Raw genomic sequence first — 23,821 nt, 5'->3', positions numbered from 1 at the left:
TATTGTTCGGTAAGTTCTTTGTGACAAATCCTCAGCCCCCTTTCCTTTTATCCCTCTCCCCTAACACAATCTGCAGTGTCTGCCAGAAGCCCAGCTACCTGCCGAGTGTATGTGACCAAACCAGTCCAGCAATAGTTAAGTCTCTCTCGCCCTGCAGGTAAAGAGTTACACATTGTAGGTCTAGGAAGTATGAAAGAATTTATTTCCATGTCTGGTCACGTGACGCCTTAATTCTCAGTGTCACCAGCTCCAGTCCCTCGTTAGGAGAGGTCATGCAAACTGCAGGCGGCTCCAGCAAGTCAGACTCATTTTACATTCAAATCCAGAAGACGGATTGAAAACTATGGAACATACCTAGAAGAAGACTTCTCCACCCCGAGCTGTGAGAAAAGACAAGTAAGGAACCTTCTACTTTCTCTAGAACTCTGGGATCAGCTGCTTGCTGGGTTCACCTGTCCTACCGCACTTCCAGCCATGAGTGCTGACACACCTGTTACACCAGAACAAGGACACCACTGTATATCACTGCCACAGCTCCATCCATACATGTAGCAGAGCTGAATTACTTATTTAACTATTTAGAACTTTTCAATTATTTTAACTTACTTAAAATAATCTGGGTTTACTTACACTCTTGTGTCCATTAGAAAATACTTTTTTATTTCTATTTTTAAGTTATTATATTACTATTGGACATAAAATAAAGTTAAATATTGGGGCAAAGTGTTAAAAAAAAAAGCTGAATTATTACGATGACCAGTAGAAATTAGATCCAGAATGGAAATAATTAAAATTACAAGACATTTGGGCGATAACATGCAGGGGTGTAACCATAGTGAGTGCAGGGGTTACAGTCGCACTTATGTCTTAAAGTTTAGGGGGGCTAAAAAGTCTTTTTGGCTCATTAGAGAAGACTAGAGACTGTTGGGGGATTTTGAATTGGGGCCCACAAGTGTGAAGTTACGGCACTGGTTAAATTGAATGTATTAGCTATTATTTCGCTATAGAATAAACTGCTTTTATATTAAGTCTACCCTACTTCTCTCCCTCCATGAGATGAGACCAGTGGTGGATATATCATTGGTGCAACCAGGGGCCCAAGAGGTAAGGGGGCCACCACTAACCTCAAAGCAGGTGGAATTGTGCATTATGATGAGTTATTGGGCTGCAAAGGGCCCTTATACTGTTCTTGCACAGGGGCCCTTATACTGTTCTTGCACAGGGGCCCATATTCTGTTCTTGGACAGGGGCCATATACTGTTCTTGCACAGGGGCCCTTATACTGTTCTTGCACAGGGGCCCTTATACTGTTCTTGCACAGGGGCCCTTATACTGTTCTTGCACAGGGGCCCATATACTGTTCTTGCGCAGGGGCCCTTATACTGTTCTTGCGCAGGGGCCCTTATACTGTTCTTGCACAGGGGTCCATATACTGTTCTTGCACAGGGGCCCTTATACTGTTCTTGCGCAGGGGCCCTTATACTGTTCTTGCGCAGGGGCCCTTATACTGTTCTTGCACAGGGGCCCTTATATTGTTCTTGCACCAGGGCCCTTTTCTGTCTGTGTCCACCAGTGGATGAGACTCCTGGTGTAAGCACCATATGTCTGGGTGAAGTCGCGAATGCTGGAAGTTACAGTCTATTCTGCTACTTATTAGAAAAAAAACACATTGATGCAATTGAATATTTTCAGTTTTATACTTACCTGCATGTTATGGCCAGAAACCCCAACATCAATCATTGTACAATGTGAGTGCAAACAAACAGAAGCGTGTTTTGTACATAAAAGCTAGTAAAAGATGGCATGGTGACATCCTCGACAGTGTGAGAATATATATGGAGAAGAGCCGAGTTTGTCATATATTAGATTCTAGGTTTACATTGTATTGTATGTAAAAGTCATTGCAGCACAATGTTCAAGGACAAGTTGTGCTCTGCTACATCTGTGGCTGAGGTACCAGGATAGGGTCACACAACCACAATTTGTGTTATACTAGTCACATTCAGATCAGAGAATGTTCAGAGTGTGATCTGATTTTCTCGGATGTGGAGAAGATGGATAAAAAAAAAAAAAAAACTTCTCCATCTTCTCCATTTTGGCAGTTCATAAAAACCGGACTGCACTCGGATATCCTCCGAGCGCAGTCCAATTTTTTTGTCAGATCCATTGATTTGCATGAAGAGTGCGATCCGATTTACGGATGAAAATCGCACATGCTGCGATTTTTTACTAGGGTAGACTGAGAATCGCACTTGGACCGAAAATATGGCCATCTGCACAAAACCTTAGAAAGAGACCTGGCTTGTAAATCTACCATAACTTTAAGGTTACTTTTGGCTACAAGTTATTATTATTTATTTTTAGAGCACCATTGATCCCATAGTGCTGTACATGAGGAGGGTTTACAGACAAGATACAAATCTAAATTACACTGAAACAGCTAACAATGACAGACTGTTACAGAAAGGAGAGGAGCCTGCCATTGCCAGCTTATAGCCTACAGGATGAAGGGGAAAGAGACAGTAGTTTCGGGGGGTTGTGGCAGCTCCGGGGGTGGTGAGGTGACACTGGGCTCATTGAAGAGTTGCGTTTTCAAGTTCCGTCTGAAAGTTCCGAGTGTGTAAAAGCATAAGGAGCTGATTTATCAATGCTTTTATGCCTTTTTCTGGAATGAAAATGGTTCTAATAGTGATTTTTTTTATTTTCTTACGTCTTATTAATTATTTAATTTGCGCATTTTTTAAGTTAACTTTACTTGGTTTCATCTGTTTTGTTTTTGTTTCATTTTTTTTTCAGCGTTTTGAGCCTTGTTGATCATTAAGATATTTTAGTCTTATTCAAACTTTTCAAAATGTTGCAAATTTTTTGTGCAGTTGTTCCCAATTAGTGGAGTACAAAATCTATCTATTTTTTTGTGCCGTTGAAGACTAGTGTGCAAGATGTTACAACAAATTGAAAATGGTCGTATGAATTTTATTCTAAAAATAAGCAAACAAACCAACAAATCTAGCCATCTTTGAATTTTTGCCAATTCATCTAACATCGTGAGCTAGATTTTAATGAATTTTGCGCAAAATCCAACAGTGCAAAATGAAAGGCGAAACAAACAATTGCTTAATTATGTCCCCAATTCATCAAAATTGGCAACATTCATGCTGGTCTTGGATGAGAGGATGTTTTGAAGTCAGATGCTCCTAATTCATTAAGAGGCACACGTCCCTTAATGAAACAGGCGTGTCTGAAAAGTGGTGTGTGCCTCTGTGCACCTCGCCACAAATCTTACTCCAGTCATGAACTGGAGTAAGATTTCTGGCATAAATGATGACACAGCTCGTCATGAATTACGCCAGCTGTAGCATCATGCTTCCGTTCCACTCCAGCCCCACAATTTTGGTAGAACTAGGCAAGCTTGCAAAATGAACCCCAAAGATCATCATCTTCAAGAATAAGCTATCTGCAAGTATCCTCAGCGAAATGTTATAAGCCTTTTGTATTTTGGTTTTGGCAGGGTTTCGGCCCAAACAGGGTCAAAACTTGGCTACCGTATATACATAGAGATAAATGTATAATGTATATAGTTGTATGGATATGGATATATATACAAAGAAACAATCCCTTCTGCAGCCCTATTTCTTGGAACTAGCTCGTAAAGCATACCTGCTATTTCAGGTAACTTTTCAGAATAAGTTATGTAAGTACTTGAGGAATAGCACAATTTCTGGCCATTTTATGACCTGTATTTTTATACCAATTTACCCAGAGCAGACTCAATATCTAATTTTCAGCTGTCTCTGAGCTAGTGAGTGGAGACTAGTTCTTCCGATTCTCCCATACACAGTACAGCACATGGAGATAGATTCTTGTTCTTCTTTCTCTGTAGCACACAGAGAGAAGCACTAGCATGGTAGACATTATTCAGCAGTACTGAGCTGTGTAACTGTGAATCCAAAACGGAAGTGAAATAAATTTGCTAGAAGCTGCAGCTCGATCTGCCTGTGTCTGCCTGATCTCCCACTGTGCTGAGTGCTCCTCACTCCTCCTGTCCTATCTACTCTACATAGCATTTAATAGGAACTGTAACCTGACACCTCACTGGGCTTGCAGCCTGGCTTGCTTGGACCATGACAAATCTGAGCTGTTTTTTTTGCAGCGTGGATGAGGTGGGGGTGGAGGGGAAATATGTGGTTTAAGTGTAGAAAGAAGCAGAGTTCTCTGATAAGATATCTTACATTGTTTCCTATATCACATGTACTGTTGATTTATGCAAAGTTAGTTGAGACGACCATTGAGTGATTTTTTTCTTACAATACGTATTGAAATTTGCTGTACAGTCTTTTATTTCTGTATGTGAAACCACTTTGTTATTTTTGCATCTAAAGTTAAAACTTAATCCAGATAGTAGATGTAAACGTAAAGTTTGCTTATAGTGTATTTTTCCTTTCACAAAAAAGCATGGTCTTCTTGGTCTCATTCATGAGGGAAAGGGGACCTGTCTCCTTGGAAAATGCTATTTACCTGCAGATATAGGGTTAGTCTGCATGTAAATAGTGTTATAATGGTGCCTAGCAGCTATACCGAAAGTGCAGCTTCTGGGAAAAAATGAACCCTTTTCCTCCCAGGAGCTGCCGGCTTTCAGTCATAATGCACAGTACAGCAGCGCACAACATTCTGTGAGCACGCCCTGGCGCTGTGATTGACAGCCGGCTCTGTACAGATGAAGTAACTTTCTTTCCCTTAAGCTATGTTCCCACAATGCATTTTTGGCTAGTTTTTTACGCTGCATATTTTCGGAAAAAAATGCAAGTAACCTATTTAACTTAATGGGTGGAGAAATGGTGCAGAAAATCTGCAGCATCAAAAAATCACCAAAAGCTTATTGTGGGAACGTAGCCTTACTCTCCTACTTTTTAGACCCATAAAGTTTCATTGATCAATACACACATCTGTTTTAAAAATGGATCCATGTGTCAAGTCCGTGAAACTCAGAGCTTGTCCTATTCTTACCTTTTCAGTGGATCAGACTCGGACATTGAAGTGAACCTGACAGCTGATACATGCCGCCCGATGCACGAGCAGCATGTATCAGGCACCGGCTGTATGAACTCAGTCAGACATGTTTGACTCTGAATTGTTGCGGCGTTTCAGAGAAAAATGTACCTTAAAAGCTGCCAGGGACGGAGCTGCACAGCAGGCTGGTCAGACAGGCGGGTCCCTGGAGGGACAGGTCTCTTCTATATGCGCATGTATAGAGAGGTCTGTCAATCTAGGTAGCGGGCGTGGAGAAGCCGCCGGGAACCCTGTGGATAGGGCAGCATGTATCCGCTGTCAGGTCCCCTGGGGATCCATTGAAAGCAGATGAAAAATGGAAGGCAGTCGGAGTCCCATCCGTGTTTCATCCGTTTTTAACTAATCCACTGAATGAATAAAACAGTTCACGTCCTTCAGTTTTTAAAAACAGATGAGAAAAAATACAGATGCAACACAGATTTAAAATGGAGGCAAAACGGGATCAAATTGAGTGAAAAGCTGTCTGCTTTACACAGATATAAAAGAAGCACGGAGGTGTGAACGTAGCCATACGCCTGTGTGCAGCTTGGGCCTGCTCCCACTCCCTAAAATCCCTCTGAGTGTCTGCTGCTAGAGATGGATTACATAGGTGATTGCAGGCAGTGGACAATAAATTACACTGCCTGAGTATTCAAGTTTTTGGGTTTTTGAAATCTGCCATATGGTTCCAGATATATGGGCCTATGTATCTAGCTCTATTTTATATGGTCTTCCCCAAGGGGGCCGTACTAACAGGGTAATAATACAGAGCAGCGGAAAGACACGCCCCAGAGAAACCAGTGAGCTACCCCCCCTTGTGAAGACCATCAAAAATTAGCACCAATTAGCACCAAATAAAAATACCCATTTCTCTGGAACAGTATGGTGGATTTAAAGAAAAAAGGGTAGAAGTGGGAATAAGACAATGGCAACCTGGTGACTAGACCACAAGTACAAGCAAATGTCTGCAATTTGTGTCACTGCACCTTTAAGAAAGCACGTCATAGATTTGATATTTAGATGTAATAACAAATCCATTCCTGTCACAAGCACCGAGCTGCGGGTTCTCTCCCGTCAGAAAAGGTCCCATGTATTCTGCTGGATTTGTTGCCTGGGTAGTATGAAAATTAGAGGTGGTGACAGCAGAGCGGTGAAGGAACGGCGTCAGGTGCCGCAGATGGGAGACTCTGGGCACTCGTCATTTGTTTCTGAGACTTTCCACAAACTGAATTTATGACATTTTTGGTAAGAAAACATCCATCTCCTAATACTGGATTTATGTCTTTATTACAAAGCTTCTAAATCAGCTTCATGGTGATCATGTGGCCACGGATGTTTCCTAACTCCCTGTCAATAATCAAATGGATGATCTCTGCAGTCAGACTTTCCCCAGCATAACTCCACCATTAGGGGAACTCATGAGCACACTACATACCATTTTATTATGGAGTTTAAAGGGAATCTGTCAGCAGGTTTTTGCTATGTAAACTGACGACAGCATGAGGTAGGGGTTGAGACACAGAATTCAGCTATGTGTCACTTATTAGTTTGTGTGATGTTGTTTCAATACAATAAGTGTTTTATCAGCAGGAGATTATCATTGTCAGTCTAGATGCCCGCATGTTTCTTGATCCAAACCACGTCCCCAGCATTGATTGGCAGCTTGCTGTCAATAGAAAATGTATACAGAAAGCTGTGGTGTGGGAGGGTTTAGCTTTCTCAGCTCTGCTTCATTCTACATCTAAGAACTCTGATTGCGTCACAACTGCTGCACCCAGTGCACTAAGTGAGACATCACTGGAATCAGGGTCTCTTTCCCTACATTATGCTTCTCTCAGATGAGGCAGCAAAAACCTGCTGACAGATTCCTTTTAGACTCCATAATAAAACAGTACACAGTCTGCTCCTGAGCTCCCCTAGTGGTAGCTGCAGGTAGCCAGAATTTTCTTATATAAGTTTACATCTACTCTGGGAATAAAGCTGTAAAGATATATTAGGAAAGCAATCGGCATAGAATGTTAGACCTAAAAACGTCATAATGATAAAATGTGATGATTTACTGAAAGGTTAACATTGACTCGTAAATTAGAGCATCCCACAGATGACGCTGTATTCCTTGTATACATAGAGACTAGACTCCTCTGAATACTCTGCGGTATACGGCTGACATAAGGGGAGCTGTTACTTCCATAGGTCTATTCTCTGGGGTCAGGTAGATTTCTTCCTATAGAGAAACCTGTCATTTTCAGCAATGTAATGGCTGTAGCACTTTCTATCTCCTAATGATGGTCCTTCACTGCAGTTTATTGCTGCACTAGCAGCTGGGGCTTTTGTATTCAGCCGTCGTGTCATGTTACTTACACTTCGTTTAATCTACACATGAAACGTTTAGGTGCTATATATGCTCAATCACTGTAGGAGGACTATAACTCTCAGCATGTATCATAGCACCAATCTAAAATGTTATATATTGCCTAATATTTAGTCTTAGAAAGTCAATGTACATCCAGGATCGGTCATATAGAAAATCATTGCAGGAAAAAAAATGTGTATTATTATGTGCAACCTGAAAAAGAAAAGCCAATGTCATACTCCATAGAGCTTTACTATCCTTCTGAGCATGAGATGTTAGTCCAAACTTTGCAGAATCCACAGTATAGGTGATACATTGCTGGGACCCCCACCTTCTCAGACACCGGGATCTCTGGCAATCCTATAGACAATGAATGAAGCGATGATAAGGATGAGAGGCCACCATCACCATAGGCAGTTTTACATGGAATCAGTCGCTAGTCTGCAAATGATCCATATTCTGCGTATAGGCAATAACTTGCCAATTTGGGAATAACATTATACCAGGGAACATTTTGCAGTATAGATAGAAGTTGGATGTAAGGATCAATTACGGCGACAAATTGCAATATCTTTCTTTGCCGCAGATCTTCTAATTTCTTCTTTTCTTCACCCACACTTAATCCTAATGACGAGAAGCCATTAAATACGAGGGGGCTCTATGCTATTTTTATTTTTACTAAGTGTAGATTCAATATCCACCATAGAAGAGCTGATTTTTGGGGATCATGGTTGACTAGGAATGGCACTTGTTTGCATACACTAGTCCTTACCATTAGGACACAATGGACCATATAATCCTTCTACCGCTTCTGTCTCCTTTCTCATACCCGAGTTTCCAAGATGAGCTCTTTGGATGGAAACGAGTATATGAAAGGGAGTCCGTCAAAACAAAACGACTGTTCAAACCAAGCACAGGAGCTCAGTGAACCTTAGGAGAGGACTATACAGTTCAGTGGAGCTTATTTTCCATCTATCGCCACTCTTTTTGTAAAGCCTGAGCTGTCAATCAAGAAAGAGGGAGTAAGGATAGATGGAAAACAATTAGGTGGGAAGGCCATGACAGGGGTGCACCAAGGGCCTGAGCTTGGTTTTGAGGTCATTTGGGCTGACAGACTCCCTTTAAGTGGGATTTTGTAAATTCTGATATCTTGTTTGATTATCAGAAGACGGTTATTGCTACATACTGTCAAGTCAGAATAGAGTGAGACTTTGGGCACCTAAAAAAGATAATTAGGATTCATAATCTTAGTGAAGGCATCAACACGGAGAATTGATTACATTTGTCAATAGGGACGAAGAGAGTATGACTGTAGCAGATGTGCAAGAAGATGATGGGAGTATAGTATTCACTACATTGGAGTGGTATTACAACTAAGCTGCCTGTATACAGTGCACTATATATCAGGTCACCAGGTCTAGTCTAATGGTGAATGTGATTAAAACGAGTCTGTCAGCACAAAACGACTGTTCAAACCAAGCATTAAAGTTCAGTGCACCTCCTATCAAGCCAGAGCTGTCAATCAAGGAAGAGAGAGTGGAGATAGATGGAATATACAGTGGGGAAAATAAGTATTTGATACACTGCCGATTTTACAAGTTTTCCCACCTACAAAGAATGGAGAGGTCTGTAATTTTTATCGTAGGTACACTGCAACTGTGAAAGAAAGAATCAAAAAAAAGTCCAGAAAATCACATTGTATGATTTTTAAATAATTAATTGCATTTTATTGCATGAAATAAGTATTTTATACAATAGAAAAACAGAACATAATATTTGGCACAGAAACCTCTGCTTGCAATTACAGAGGTCAGACGTTTCCTATAGTTCTTGACCTAGTTTGTACACACTGCAGCAGGGATTTTGGCCCCCTCCTCCATGCAGATCTTTCAGGTTTCGGGGCTGTCGCTGGGCAACATTGAGTTTCAGCTGCCTCCAAAGATTTTCTTTTGGGTTCAGGTCTGGACACTGGCTTGGCCACTCCAGGACCTTGAAATGCTGCTTACGGAGCCACTCCTTAGTTGCCCTGGCTGTGTGTTTCGGGTCATTGTCATGCTAGAAGACACAGCCACGACCCATCTTCAATGCTCTTACTGAGGGAAGGAGGTTAAACACCTACAGAAGACTATACAACCACAGTATACTCGATTAAAATAACATTTTATTGATAGTAGTAAAAGAGTCAGATAAGGAATATGAACAACAGGTGGAAAGAATAAGGCTGAGGACAGATGATAAATATACCACGATGTGGGTTTGTATACAGGTAACGAGTTCAAACAGGTGCAGTTATTACAGGTAATGAGTGCAGAGTAGGAGGGCTTATTAAGGAAAAACTAACAGGTCTGTGAGAGCCAGAATTCTTGCTGGTTGGTAGGTGATCAAATACTTATTCCATGCAATAAAATGCTAATTAATTATGTAAAAATAAAACAGTGTAATTTTCTGTATTTTATTTTTAGATTCTGTCTCTCACAGGTCAAGTGTACCTGCGATAAAAATTACAGATCTCTCCATTATTTGTAGGTGGAAAATTATGCAAAATCGGCAGTGTATCAAATACTTATTTTCCCCACTGTAAGTAGGAATGAGACTGGTGCCCAATACATGGCATCAATTTTAACATAAAGTGAGTCACTGTCACTAAGAAATACAGTAAATAAGTTTTTATTACAGTGTAACATCTGATAAAACGCTTGAAGAATGTTACCTGCTACCACCGCCATCTTACACATAGGAAATACATCTCCAAAGTAGGAAGTCGGTCTTTCGGTAGAACAAATTTGTTCAGATTTTCTTCTTACTAGTTGATATTGAGAATAACCAGAAATGTGGTGAAAGAAGAGATGGAACTCATTAACTGAAGCCATACTCCAGATACTTGTAATGGATTATCCCGAGAATGTCACAGAATTATGTGTAGTCTATAATTCTAGAACAGGTACACCAGCATTTTGATCGACCAAATGGCCAAAAGCTTGAAGAAGCCTGACATCTTGTAAAATTAATTGTCCTGGAAGACTTTAACCTATAATCATGATTAATGACATTCAACGTACAGTATTTTAGTGGACTTGTAATAGCAACACTAGGATCTTCAATAGTCTATAGTGGGCAGAGTTATAAGTGCTGGGTTGGTATGGAAATTGGATTGATAAATCACACAACTTATCCAGAAGATGTAAAATCTATCATTTATAATGTGGTACAATCGGAATATTATGTGAAAATAGGGGTTTTCCAGATTTTCATTGCCATAGGTATTTTGTGTGTAAAAATAAAAAAATCAGCAGTACTTATCCCTGCTGCTAAAGAACTGCCCAGGTCTTTGTCAACTCTTAACATGTCCATACATATTAGTTAAAGGGCTTAGAAAACAAGGAGACAGACCAGACAGCTGCAATTGGACTCTAGTAGAGAGGTGGCACAGATCAGGTTGATCTCATTCTCTTTGCATTGGTTGGTGAGAACTTCTGCAGGATGCCCCTCCCCAGAGGAACTGCAATATAAGAAACTGACTTTTTTCTTAACTCTAATCCCACATTTTCTAATAATACAAACTAACCTCTGTTCAGGATGGCGTCGTGGTTTCCTTTTTAACAGAACGGATATGATGGATCCATTAATGTTCTAAATTCAGTGAAAAATTCTAAGTGCATTTTGGCCAGAGAACTTTGAGCTTGCTCAGTCTTATTGTGCATTATGATTTTACTTGATTGTCAAGCTCGTTCTAATCAAGGCGATTTTCAGAAAGTTATTTCATGTGACTTTTAATGAGGATGACTAAATGCAAATTAAATGTATGGGGTAACTTAGGGTACAGAGAGGTTTTCTGGCTTTGTTAAAAAATTAATAGTGGCAAGTCATGGTATAAAAAAGTTATACTCACCATGGGAATCTGCTCTGGCGCTCCATCTCTGGGTCTCACCCGGACCACTTTCAATGAGGTCAGGACACCCAATCGCAGACTGCTGCAGCCAATGATTGCCTGCAGGATCATGACACTTGTGATTGGGACGTAATCAATTTGGGACGGTGTTGCTGTAGCAGAGAGTGGATTTCTGGGATGGGTATATCTTTTTTTCTTTTTTTTATAAGGCATAAAGTTCCATTAGAAAGGTTTCTATAATCTTAAAGGATACTTGTCATCAGATTCATGCTGCACAAACCACGGACAGCATGAATCAGATAACTGGTTGTGCGATTGCGGACAGGTATGCCTAATTCTGAAATGACTATTGTGATACGTTCCCCGGCCGGCTTCTTCCCGCCCCACTCCAGTTGATTGACAGATCTGTTCCATGTGTGTACATAGGAAGAGACTTGACACTCAACTGGAGCGTGACAATGAGAAACCGGCCAGCGACAACTGCGGAGCCAGGCTCTGATTCATGGTGCCCATGGATCAGGTAGCATGAATCTAATGACAGGTTCTCTTTAAAAAAAAGAAGAGCTGCAAATGTTTACATCTTCAATCCCCTTCCGATCTAGCGAAAATGTTCCGATAATGCCAGTCTTTGTTGATAGACTGCCAATACAGAAGTGTTACACCGCCATGTGACCAAAGCAGCCAATTAGTGGCCTCAGTGGTCACATGTTTTATTATGCACACAGACAATAATCAACATTCTTTGTGACTATTGTGGTATGCTAAGAAATGATACCTCATGCCTCCAAACTATAGTAAAATACAGTATTGCACATGTCTGTTCTATCATTTTCAGCCACTGTCATTACCGCTGTTCTTCAGTTATTTTCATGCAATGACTGAAGGATCCCTTTAAGTCCCATGCTAGTAATATACAGTACAGACCAAAAGTTTGGACGCACCTTCTCATTTAAAGATTTTTCTGTATTTTCATGACTATGAAAATTGTACATTCACACTGAAGGCATCAAAACTATGAATTAACACATGTGGAATTATATACTTAACAAAAAAGTGTGAAACAACTGAAAATATATATTCTAGGTTCTTCAAAGTGACTACCTCTTGAAGCTCATCAAGAGAATGCCAAGAGTGTGCAAAGCAGTCATCAAAGCAAAAGGTGGCTACTTTGAAGAACCTAGAATATAAGACATATTTTCAGTTGTTTCACACTTTTTTGTTAAGTATATAATTCCACATGTGTTAATTCATAGTTTTGATGCCTTCAGTGTGAATGTACAATTTTCATAGTCATGAAAATACAGAAAAATCTTTAAATGAGAAGGTGTGTCCAAACTTTTGGTCTGTACTGTACATCGAAACGTCACTGAGAATTAGCTGTAATTGTATGTTCCACTTTATGGAAACATTATTTTTGTTGTTATACCCATTCCTCACTACCATATAATCTAGTAATTTGTATCCTCGTGGATGCCACGAGATTGACGGCATCATTTCTACCAGGATAAACTAATGCTTAACGAATGGCAGTAGGAAAAGCATTCACAATGACAACTACGGGAATAATTACAGCTATAGCGGCTTTAGAATAGGCATTTTATTGGCCGGCATGGTGGATGTGATCATTACTGTAAGATATACTCTTCTTGTATTGTGACTTTTAGTAGGTGGAAAAACAGGCTCGTAACATGGAGCGTTAATTAAGAAAGAGAACGCCTCTGGGAGTTGTTCCACTATGGTGACAAATAACATGAGGTATTGAATCCCACAAGAATGTGGGGGAACCAGGTTGGATGTGTAATTCATGACCTCAGAGACAGATACATCACCGGGAAATAATAGCACGTATTGTACAGGTTTACTGCCCATAATTCTCCAATCAGAAAGTTTTGTTCTAGTTACAGAGATAAATATATAAATCATGGGATCACGGAGATGTAAAGGTTAAATACTGAACAGTTCTTACAATGGAGGAAACCGATAAAAAGAAATATAAGGAGGTATATCTCAAATAATAGAAAAATTATTATACTTTATTAGGCAAAAATATACAAATATTAAAAAATAATAATATAAAATAATCTTAATGTATTAAAAAAATAGTATAAAAAGAGGTAAAAAGATGGAATATTAGTGCAATGTAATAGCCCGTATATAATATAGAGGAAGAACAGGGAGGGTGGGTTAGATATAGTGGCGAGTGTATCCAAATAGAAAGATCAAACAGTGGAGAAGATCGCTGCATATGATGGGGAAAATATATCAGAGACATATAAATCCGACCATAAATAAATATTAGGTCAATAATATAAATGATCCACTAAAATATTAGAAACTTATTAACCCCATCACTACCCAGCGATTTTCGGGGTTTTTTTGTTTTCGTTTTTAACTTTTTAATTTTCTGTCAATATAACCATATGAGGGCTTGTTTTTTTTGCAGGAGAAGTTGTAATTTTGAATGACACCATTCATTTTACCATATAGTGTACTGGAAAACGAAAAAAAAAATTCCAATTGCAAAAAAAAGTGCAATTCCACAAGTTTTTTGGGTATTTTAATTACCATGTTCACTATAAGGTAAAACTGACCTGGAAATATGATTCTCCCGGTCAGTACAAGTACAAAGATACCTAACATGTATAGTGGGGGGTTTTTTATTTAGGTGATGAAAACAAATTTGGACATTTGTAAAAAAAAAAATTATTTTGTTTTTGTCTAATTTTTGTTTTTACCAACAACCATAAAGTTTTAATTTTTCTAGATCTAGGGCTGGGCAATTGAGATGTCATTTTTATTGATACCATTTTGGGGTAGATAAGATGTTTTGATCGCCTCTTATTGCATTTTATTGCAATGTTGCAGTGGCTAAAAGCCGTAATTCTGACATTTTGATTTCTCATTACACCATTTACCGATCAGATTAATTTACTTTATATTTTGATAGAATGGACTTTTATGAACACAGCAATGTCAAGAATGTGTAATTTTTTGGGGTGTTTTGATTTTTTGTCTCGTTACGCCGTTTACCGATCAGATTTATTTTATATCTTGATAGATCGGATATTTCTAAAAGTTGCGATATCAAATGTGTATTTTTTTTCAAACTGTATTATTTTTAATGGGGCAAAAGGGGGGTGATTTGAACTTTTGTGGGCTTTTTTCATATTTTTAAAGCCTTTTTTTTTTTTTTTTTTTACTGAATTTAATAGTCCCCTAAAGAGACTTGAAGCTACAATCATCTGATTGCATGTGTTATACATAGCAGTGTTATACATAGCAGAAATCAAGATCTCCTGTGAACGCTGGCCACAGGCCGATGTTCACAGGAGTATCATAATGACAAGAAGGGGTCATCAGCAGATCCCCGGCTGTCATGACAGCCCATCAGTGCCCGATGATCATGTAACAGGCGGGATGGCACAGTATAAAAGTATAATGTCTACAGAGCGCCGGTGTATATATATCATATGGTCACTGTGTGGTGGTAATTTTAATCTTATTACCGTGTTTTTTTTATTAATGATCAGTATGGTATTATTATTCAGTCAATATGTGGTGGTATTATGTAGTCATGGTGTGGTGCCATTATTTTGCCCTTGTATTCGGTTATTATTGGTAATATTCATCTTGGTATAGCGATTATTCCTCAGTAATAGAATAGTTATAATATTGTTTTTTTATCTATTTTTAATAACATAATTCAGTATGAATGTAAAATATAGGATGATGTCGCTTGTAGCATTGATATGTGTACACACTCACTCACTACAGCCCTTTATAGCTTTTCTAAAAATTTGCATAAGTCCTAGTAATGTGATCATGTGGAAATTCCAGTGTAAGAGGTTACTACTTTCCGAGCCTAGGAATTAGATGAAATGCTCAGTCCAGAGGCCTATGTGAGAGGTCATTCCATTCTGTATAATACGTCCCTAAATCTTCTCTTCTAGGCTTTAGGTTTTAAATAAAAATAAATGATAAACAGTGCTTGCTCATTTATTAGGAATAGTATTGCCAGCAACTCTCCATGGTATATCTTTCATTTAAATGGAATCTGTAAGCAGGTTTTTGCTATTTAATCTGATAGCAGAATGATGTAGAAGCAGAGAACCTGCTTCCAGGGATGTGTTACTTATTAGACTGTGTGCTGTAGTTTCAATACAATCAGTGTTTTATGCAGGAGATTATCACTAGAGGACTTTTTGATATAATAAAATTTTGCTAAATAATTCAAATGATACTATATGGTTCTACATAGTTTTAGTTCTTAATGAAGGTATAAAATGTTAATAGGTTGAATTTTCTTGGATACCCCCATGAAATATATATAAAATGACTTTAATGAGTCTAAATATCCTTTTCTGTATATTAATGATTATCACTAGAGGATTGGGAGTCATGTGCACACCAGTTAGACTAATCTGTGTAACCCCGCCCCCACCACTGATTGGCAGCCTGCTGACAATGTACACAAGAAGCTGCCAATCAGGGGTGTGGGCGGGGTTATACACAGCTCAGCATTTTAAGAACTGCAACATCTACAGCAGAGAAAACAGGGATTCTATCAAAACTACAGCAAGCAGTCCGGTAAGTGATACATCACTGGAATCAGGATCTTTGCCCCTACATCATGTTACTATCAGATTACATAGCAAAAAATTGTTGGCATATTCCCTTTAAATCATCACCTAACAAATGGAAGCCCCAAATAGACAACATAGAGAAGAAAAAAAAAACACCCTCAATATGCCATAAAGCAGTGTTAGCACATTGATGGTAGTTCTCCTCAGTTACAAACACATAATTGGGGGTCCCAAAGATAAAAATGGGCCCATATTATAGTACTAGGTATTGCCCATTATTTCTCTTGGTTCAGTTCCCCACACCTTTGCTAATATTGCCAACCCAAGATAAGACCAACTAGGGCTGAGCCCCTTCTCTCCTAGTGCTCCAAGCCAACTGCTTGTGCCTGTATAGTAAGAACGCCCCTGGTTCTTCTTACAGGTTGCATAGGAGATATAAAGCCAAGGGAGATATAGCTGTATAACCTTTTGTTCAGGTTAAAATAGGTTGGGTTAGGAGAGGTATGTTAATTACATTCTCATGTGATGAAATATAAACATGAATGTTTGCTTGGTTATTTACAGAGAGCCGACATATATTCTGCCTGCTTATTATTCCACCAGTCCTTAAAGTATTTCACCTATTTATCTATGCTAGACAGTGTACACTCCACAAAACTGAAATTGCAACATCAAGAAGGAAAAGTTGTGGAATTATTTAAATCACAGGATTTACAGACATGTGAGTGATATACAAATGATTAAAAAATGGAAGCAACATTTTCAAAACATCTCGATTTCTTCAGTATCGAGTATTGTTACCATGTGCAGAGGTTATTAATGGTTGTCCGAGGAATGTTCTGCCATGCTAAATGCACTTGCAAAATCATCAAGATCCGCTGCTGGCAGCTCGCTTTGCAATTCCCAACCAATGACGTACCAATGTGCTGGAGATGTTGCAGGCCATGGTAGTAGGTTTAGGACACCTAATCTGCTTAGAGTAGAATGGGAAACATGTGGCCTGGTGTTGTAGGGTTGAAAAATGGCTCCTGGGACACTTTGGTCAAATGTCCGTACCACTGGTTCCATAACCACATTGATGTAACTCCGAGCTGTTAGTGTACCTGGAATGAAGAGAACTTTATGCCACCCCACACCATAATCCCTGGAGTAGGACTGGGGTAACGTTGCTTTGTGAAGGCCTCTTCATGCAGTAACCCACATAGTTTCCAGAATAATCTCCGGCTATCATTGTGTCCAAGCAAAGTATGAATTATTGCTAAAGAGTATAGACCTCCATTCCCGCCTCCATTGCCACCTTGCTCTTCACCAAGATAGCCTTCAAGAACGGCGGCGTGAGGTCAATGAATAAGTCTTCACAAGGGAATATCTCACAGGTCCTACTTCTAGGAATATGGTCCGGGATGGCAGAATGTAAGGTAGGCAGATCCCTCTATTCTTTATTCCAGGTATTGGTCTTATATTTATTTGTTCATGGAACCAGTGGTTCAGCCATTTCTTGAATGTGTCCCAAGAGAGATTTTTTGAACATGACAATGCAAGGACGCATGTTGCTCGTGCTACTGTGAGCAGCCAGTGTGATCTATACATGGTACCATGGCCTGTGGCATCTCCAAACTTGTCTCCCATCGAGCACATCTGTAACGTCATTGGTCAGTAATTGCAAAAGGGGCTTATCTGTTGCACCTTCTGCTGCTCACAGATATGTGCAGGGATCACACGTGGCCACTGCAGTCAATGACTGTGCTCAGGGGTGTGACAGCTGCAAAAATTATGTCCCATCGGTACATGTGACCACCATGTTGATGTAATGTCAACATGAAAGAAACAAAGACCAGGAGCACGGAGGGTGTAACAGGTAACTAATGCTTATTTTGGCATTTCACCCTCTTAGCTACTTTTTAGTTCATCGCAGACAATGCCTTTAAAATAACATGTTTAAGTGCAAATCTGCTTTGACTGCAAAAACAAAGAAACATTGTATAACTGTCATATTATTTATTATTCTTATGGATGTGAGGTTCTTAGTGCACGTTATAATCAAATGATATCTGCCACAACAAGGCGACCTCACACTTACTCACCTCTCTAGACAGATGGATATAGATCAATGGATCAATTGTTCTCTAGATGGACAGACAGATATATATCTAAACAGATAGATGAGAGATAGAAAAAAAGAGAGCTCTGAGTCAGCGTCAAATGGATGTATTCAGAAAATACTTTTTTCCAAAAGATAAATACAGTCATAGCCGAAAGTGTTGGCACCCCTAAAAGTGTTCTAGAAAATGAAGTATTTCTCCCAGAAAATTATTGCAATTATACATGCTTTGTTATACACATGTTTATTTCCTTGGAACAGCACAAAAAATGTGCAGGACAAAATTATTGGCACCTTTCCAAAATTGTGAGTAAACAACTTTGTTTCAAGCATGGGATGCTAGCTCAAACTCACCTGTGGCAAGTGACAGGTGTGAGCAATGTTGTCAAATATCAACAATCTCAAGGTTACAAGTCCATTTCCAAAAATCTTGAGGTTGATTTGTCCACGGTGCGCAAAATAATCAAGAACTTTACATCCCGTGGCACTGTAGCTAATTTCCCTGGACGAGGATGGCAGAGAAAAATTAATGAATGGTTGCAATGCAAGATAATCCGGATGGTGGATAAGCAGCCACATTCAAGTTCCAAAGAAATTCAAGCTGTCTTGTAGGCTCAGGGTGCATCAGTGTCAGCGCAAACTATCCATCAACATTTCAATGAAATTAAACTCTTTGGCAGGAGACCCAGGAGGACCCTACTGCTAACACAGAGACCTATAAACGCTAGACTGCAGCTTGCCAAAATGTATGTGAGTAAGCTAAAATCCTTCTGGGAAAGCCAAGATAGAGCTTTTTAGTAAAAAAAACAGAATGAGGCCTACAAAGAAAAGAACACACTACCTACAGTCAAGTATGGTGGAGGTTCAAAAATGTTTTGGGGGGGTTTTGCTGCCCTTGGCACTGGGTGCTTGAAAGTGTGAAAGGCAACATGAAAGCTGAAGATTATCAAAGGATTTTTTGTTGCAATGTAGTGCCCAGTGTTTGCGTCCTAGGTTGTGGGTCTTCCAGCATGACAATGACCCCAAACATACTTCAAGAAGCACCCAGAAATTGATGGAAACAAAGCTCTGGAGCATTCTGAAGTGGCCAACAATGAGTCCAGATCTAAATCCCATTGAACACCTGTGGAGAGATCATAAAATTGCTGTTTGCAGAAGGCACCCTTCAAATATGAGAGACCTGAAGCAGTTTGCAAAAGAAGAGTGATCCAAAATTCCAGTTGAAAGTTGTAAGAAGCTAGTTGATAGTAATAGGAATTAATTGATTCCAGTTATTTATTCCACAGGGTGTGCAACCAAATATTAAGTTGAGGGTGCCAACAATTTTGTCCAGACCATTTTTCGGATTTTGTGTGAAATTATCCCCAATTTGCCATTTTTTCTCTGGTTTATTTTTGTGTTGTTCCAATGCACACAAAGGAAATAAACCTGTGTATAACAAAACGTGTGTGATTGCATTAATTTTGGGAGAAATATTTAATGATCTGGAACAATTTCAAGTGTGCCAATATTTTTGGCCATGACTGTAACTCATACAGTAACTTATATGTCTTTTAATTGCTATAATGAAATGTATGACGCTGAAGCCTTTAGTACATGCTCAGACACGAGATAATTTCACACAAGGAAAATATTCCCAGGGAATATATTATTGGCCACTGTAATATATATTCATGATTTTTCTTTACCTTTATTTATCGATAAACGGTATACAGCTATTTTTCCAACGATGTCTGAACGGTTTTATATTAAGTTTATGGTGCTGATTAAGAATATGACTTTGGTTTTGCTAGATTGGCTCTAGTTTCTGAGATATTTAATAGTTAATTAATTACAGTAGAATTCTGGCTTAAAAAAGTCGCTTTTATAGCATTGTAAGTCTACAAAATAATTATATGGGATATTTCATTACCTAAGACACTGTAAAGAGTCAAAAGACCAAAAGCTATTGCATTTGTTATCACACACAAGTCGCATTGGGGGAATGCATTATTTTCATGCATGAATTACCTCAAAAACTAGAACCAATTCAGCAAAAGTAATGAGATTTTTTTATTCAGCACCCTCCAAATCCATTCAAAAAACCTTGGCACCTTTGTCAGGAAATCCCTACATGTGTCACAGCTGTGTAACAGCCACGACACATGCAGCCGCCGCGACTGAAACTGAAAGGCCGAGCACGCCGAAACTACTCGGCGAGTACCCGAGCGTGCTCGTTTAAAGGGTTAAACGAGCACGCTCGCTCATCACTAGTAGCCAGTAGTTAGACCCCTAGAGATCATACCTTTGTCACCTATCCTTACAGGTTGTTAAATTCCATTTTATTGAACCTTTAAGTGAGCCTTTAGGGGAGCTACTAAACTAATATCAATACAATTAAAAAATAAATTAATTGTCCAGATTTTTAACATATAAGTACCAAGAAAAAAAAAATTATGAAGACTCACTATTAGGCCACGTTCACACGTTGAGTATTCGGTCAGTATTTTTCCTCAGTATTTGCAAGCCAAAACCAGGAGTGGAACAATCAGAGGAAAAGTATAATAGAAACACGTCACCACTTCTGTATTTATCACCCACTCCTGGTTTTGGCTTACAAATACTGATGCCAAATACTGAAAGTGTGATTGTGGCCTTGGTGTCACCTCTAGAGATGAGCAAACCTGAATTTAAAAGTTTGGGATTCATACCTGACATGGTGATAAACTGTGAACATTGACTTCTCCCGGAAGTCCGTGTTATACTGTAGCTCGGAGTTCAGGGGGAAGTCCGGGGACGAGAGAGAGACTTTTTTTTCCCCAGACACAAAGTTCGGGTCTCCATTGTTTTCAATGGGGTTCAGGTTCTGGTTCAAGTTCAGGTACAGTTCTGGTACCTGAGCCGAACTTTAGTCCACTTTGGACTAAACTTCGGGTTGGGTACCAGAACCCAAACTTCCACTGGTCCACTCATCTCTAGTCACCTCCTTATGTAGCTCATCACTGTACACAAGGGCACATGGACCTTGCCTGCTGTATACAAACTCTTGATATATATTCCTACCTGGCCAAATAGAGAAGAGTCCCCATATGACATCTCTTGTCACTGGAGGACCACCAAGGTCTACTGAAAATAACAGAGGTCCATTTACGTTGAGGTCAAAAGAAACAATGATTGCAGATAACAACAGATTTCCATTGTGCTTGTCACTTGCTGGAGATCTTCTCAATGTGGGTGAATTATGGCTGATCTGCAGGATCCATACTTCATAGTCAGTAGCAGTCAAACTGGTTTACGCTATTTACTCTGTGAATTCAATGTGGAGGGAGGCGAAGGCTCTGAAGCTAAAATGGAAAATTGGAATAATGCAAAGGACTGCGTATTGTATGTTACATGGAGAGTTCTTCATTCATCTTCTCATCAGCTTGGCTTTAGCATAGCTTTTCTTTATCTATTAATGCATATGGTAGAATCTACCAATAGGACAGAGACGTAAAACCATTTGTCAACACAAAAGGGAAGGCAAGCTGACATAGGTCATTTATATACAGAATAGTGTCCTCGGGGGAATATATAGAAAGTGATTACAATAGCAAATAAATGTGACTATTTCTTTTCTGCAAAGAGTTTATGTATCTAAACTACCAAGAAAGACCCAGAAATGGTAAAGTGTTTTCTCCCTTTATATAAATAATAAAAAGTGATACAATGTTCTGACATGTTGTATTTCAATTCTATAGTAATCTCACAACCCCTTTAATTTTGTTAGACAAGCACAGACCTAAGATGAAATGCAAGGCCTAGAGATGATTGAATTGATTCAATACAAATTGAATTTGAAATTAATTTTATGGATTTCCCAGGTCTCAACTAATTTAAACAGTTTGCGATTCGATGCAAATACCTGCCATTGTTTTACATTTAACAAAAGATTGTATCAGTCACTGAAGTTTGATATAACATCAGGCGAGAACATGCAAGTGGCCCCATAATGCCTTACAGCTATCACATCACTTATCATAGCACAACCAATCAGGAGAGACTATCATAGCCTGTATAAAAGCTGAAGGAGGGAATGCAGCAGACATTTTAGAGTGATTTAAGATAGTGAGAGGCAGTGTCGGACAGGGGTGCCAATGACCATCCAGTAACCAACACCAGGGCCCCACTTTTCAACTACCTGCAAATATGACATTATCCTCAATAACAAATTTATATAACAATGAACTGGGTAGATTGATGCTGCCTTTGTCTGTACATAGTGATTCAAGTATATTGTGCCAAGTTCTGCTCATATAAGAGGGTAGTGGCTCACTCCTGCACAGGGGCCCACCAGAGGATTCTCCTGTTCTCCTGTGGACCAGTCCAAGCTGGGAGAGAGGACATTAGTGCTCACAGTTCATCAATAAAGACAGGAAGAGAAAGTCCTAAAACATTGGACAAATACTCCAGACAGTAATGTGTTGTACAACTGCAGCACTGAAGAAAATGAGAGTCATAGTTTGCAAATAATATAGGGATTTAATTGATAGAGGGAAAGTGAGAGATAGGAGAGGGGTCAGCATTAGTGCCAGACTCAGCGTGATTGATCAGTGATATGGTGTAGCTGGCATCTGTCCTCCTTCAATTGAAATACAATTACTTTTTTTTCATTCTTAATACACTAAAAAGCAGAAGCAAGGCAGTACAATAGTTGTTGCAGAGATAAAATTCTTTAATCAGTGTCAGACGCTGTGCTTGCTTGTCACATGCGACTGTACCGAGTTTTTGCATTTCTTTCGCTTTTTTTTTTTTGTGAAAGGGAAATATTTGTTATTTAAAAAAAATACAAAAGAAAATTCCCCAACAAGGGTCTCTGTCCCTACATCATGGTGCTGTCAGATTACATAGCAAAAACCTTCTGATGGATTCCCTTTAAAGATATTGAAAGGGGTTGGACACATTCCTAGGAAACCACAGTGCGTTGTGCACATCTTTCCAGGGTAATGGGGCTACCTGCAATCTGCAGTAAATTTATTTTGGGGAAATCTTTGGCAAATTTCAAATGTTTCGATCATCTCTAGCTAGGACACATTCTACTTCGAAGCATTGCGGCATCGGGATGTTATTAGACCTCTGATCTCACGTCTATGAAGCATTTAATAGGCAGATGTTTCATATGGTTTATACCTATATTTAGTGCTTTGTGCTTTTTTCGTACGGCCGCTCTTTTATGCAGGCGGCTGCTCTTCTTGTGCTGACTGCGGCCTTTTCCTCCCATGTATTGTGGTAAAAGCTTTGACCTTTTACTATTGCATTTCAGTGTAAATGTAAGCTGCGGGCCAGAAGGTGGATGACTTTGTTTAGTAGTTTTCAGAAACCAATCTTGCATTTAGAGGCAATAAGCCTCCGCATTACCGTTGCTCTGGTAATCACTGTCACTTTCAGTAAGAATTGAAAGTTGTGCTATGTATCTCACAGAGATTAGATGAACGCGGTGGGATTTTACACCTCACGGGCTGACAATGACACAATTGTTCTCTCTTGTTAGGCGGTTTTATAATATGAGAACAGGTCATTTTACCAATAAACCATATTATTATAAAAGACCGGTGTGAATCCTTCCATTACTCTAGACTAGCAAAGCTGCATTAACCTCTTCAGTACCATAAACCATCAACGAAGCAGATCTGAAACCCAAAACTAGATGATCAGACAAGTCTAAAATTAATCTGAATTTTTCTTTGGTTTTCTAGAGTTGAGATTTACATTTACTATATCAATCAATGGGGTTTTGGCACATGGGACCCTCTACAAGACCCCAAGTGCCAGATTTTAGGTTCAGTAGAGAGGAAGCTATGCATTTAACTAAGTTGGAGATATGGAAGTGC

General features: G+C 39.3%; 1 protein-coding gene across 1 annotated transcript in view; it reads left to right on the top strand.

The window, feature by feature from the left end:
• Window positions 1–202: 202 nt before the first annotated feature.
• Window positions 203–23,821, top strand: part of PGCKA1 (PDCD10 and GCKIII kinases associated 1) — a 69,248-nt gene continuing 45,629 nt past the window's right edge. Inside the window, exon 1 of the mRNA XM_073646234.1 lies at window positions 203–396. The gene's annotated coding sequence lies outside the window, so the exon portion shown is untranslated. The remainder of the gene's footprint in view (window positions 397–23,821) is intronic.

The sequence above is a fragment of the Phyllobates terribilis genome, unplaced genomic scaffold (assembly GCF_046119375.1).
Source record: "Phyllobates terribilis strain yellow unplaced genomic scaffold, ASM4611937v1 Scaffold_1__5_contigs__length_1240528914, whole genome shotgun sequence".
NCBI lineage: Eukaryota > Metazoa > Chordata > Amphibia > Anura > Dendrobatidae > Phyllobates > Phyllobates terribilis.
This window is presented reverse-complemented; position numbering and strand designations above follow the sequence as displayed.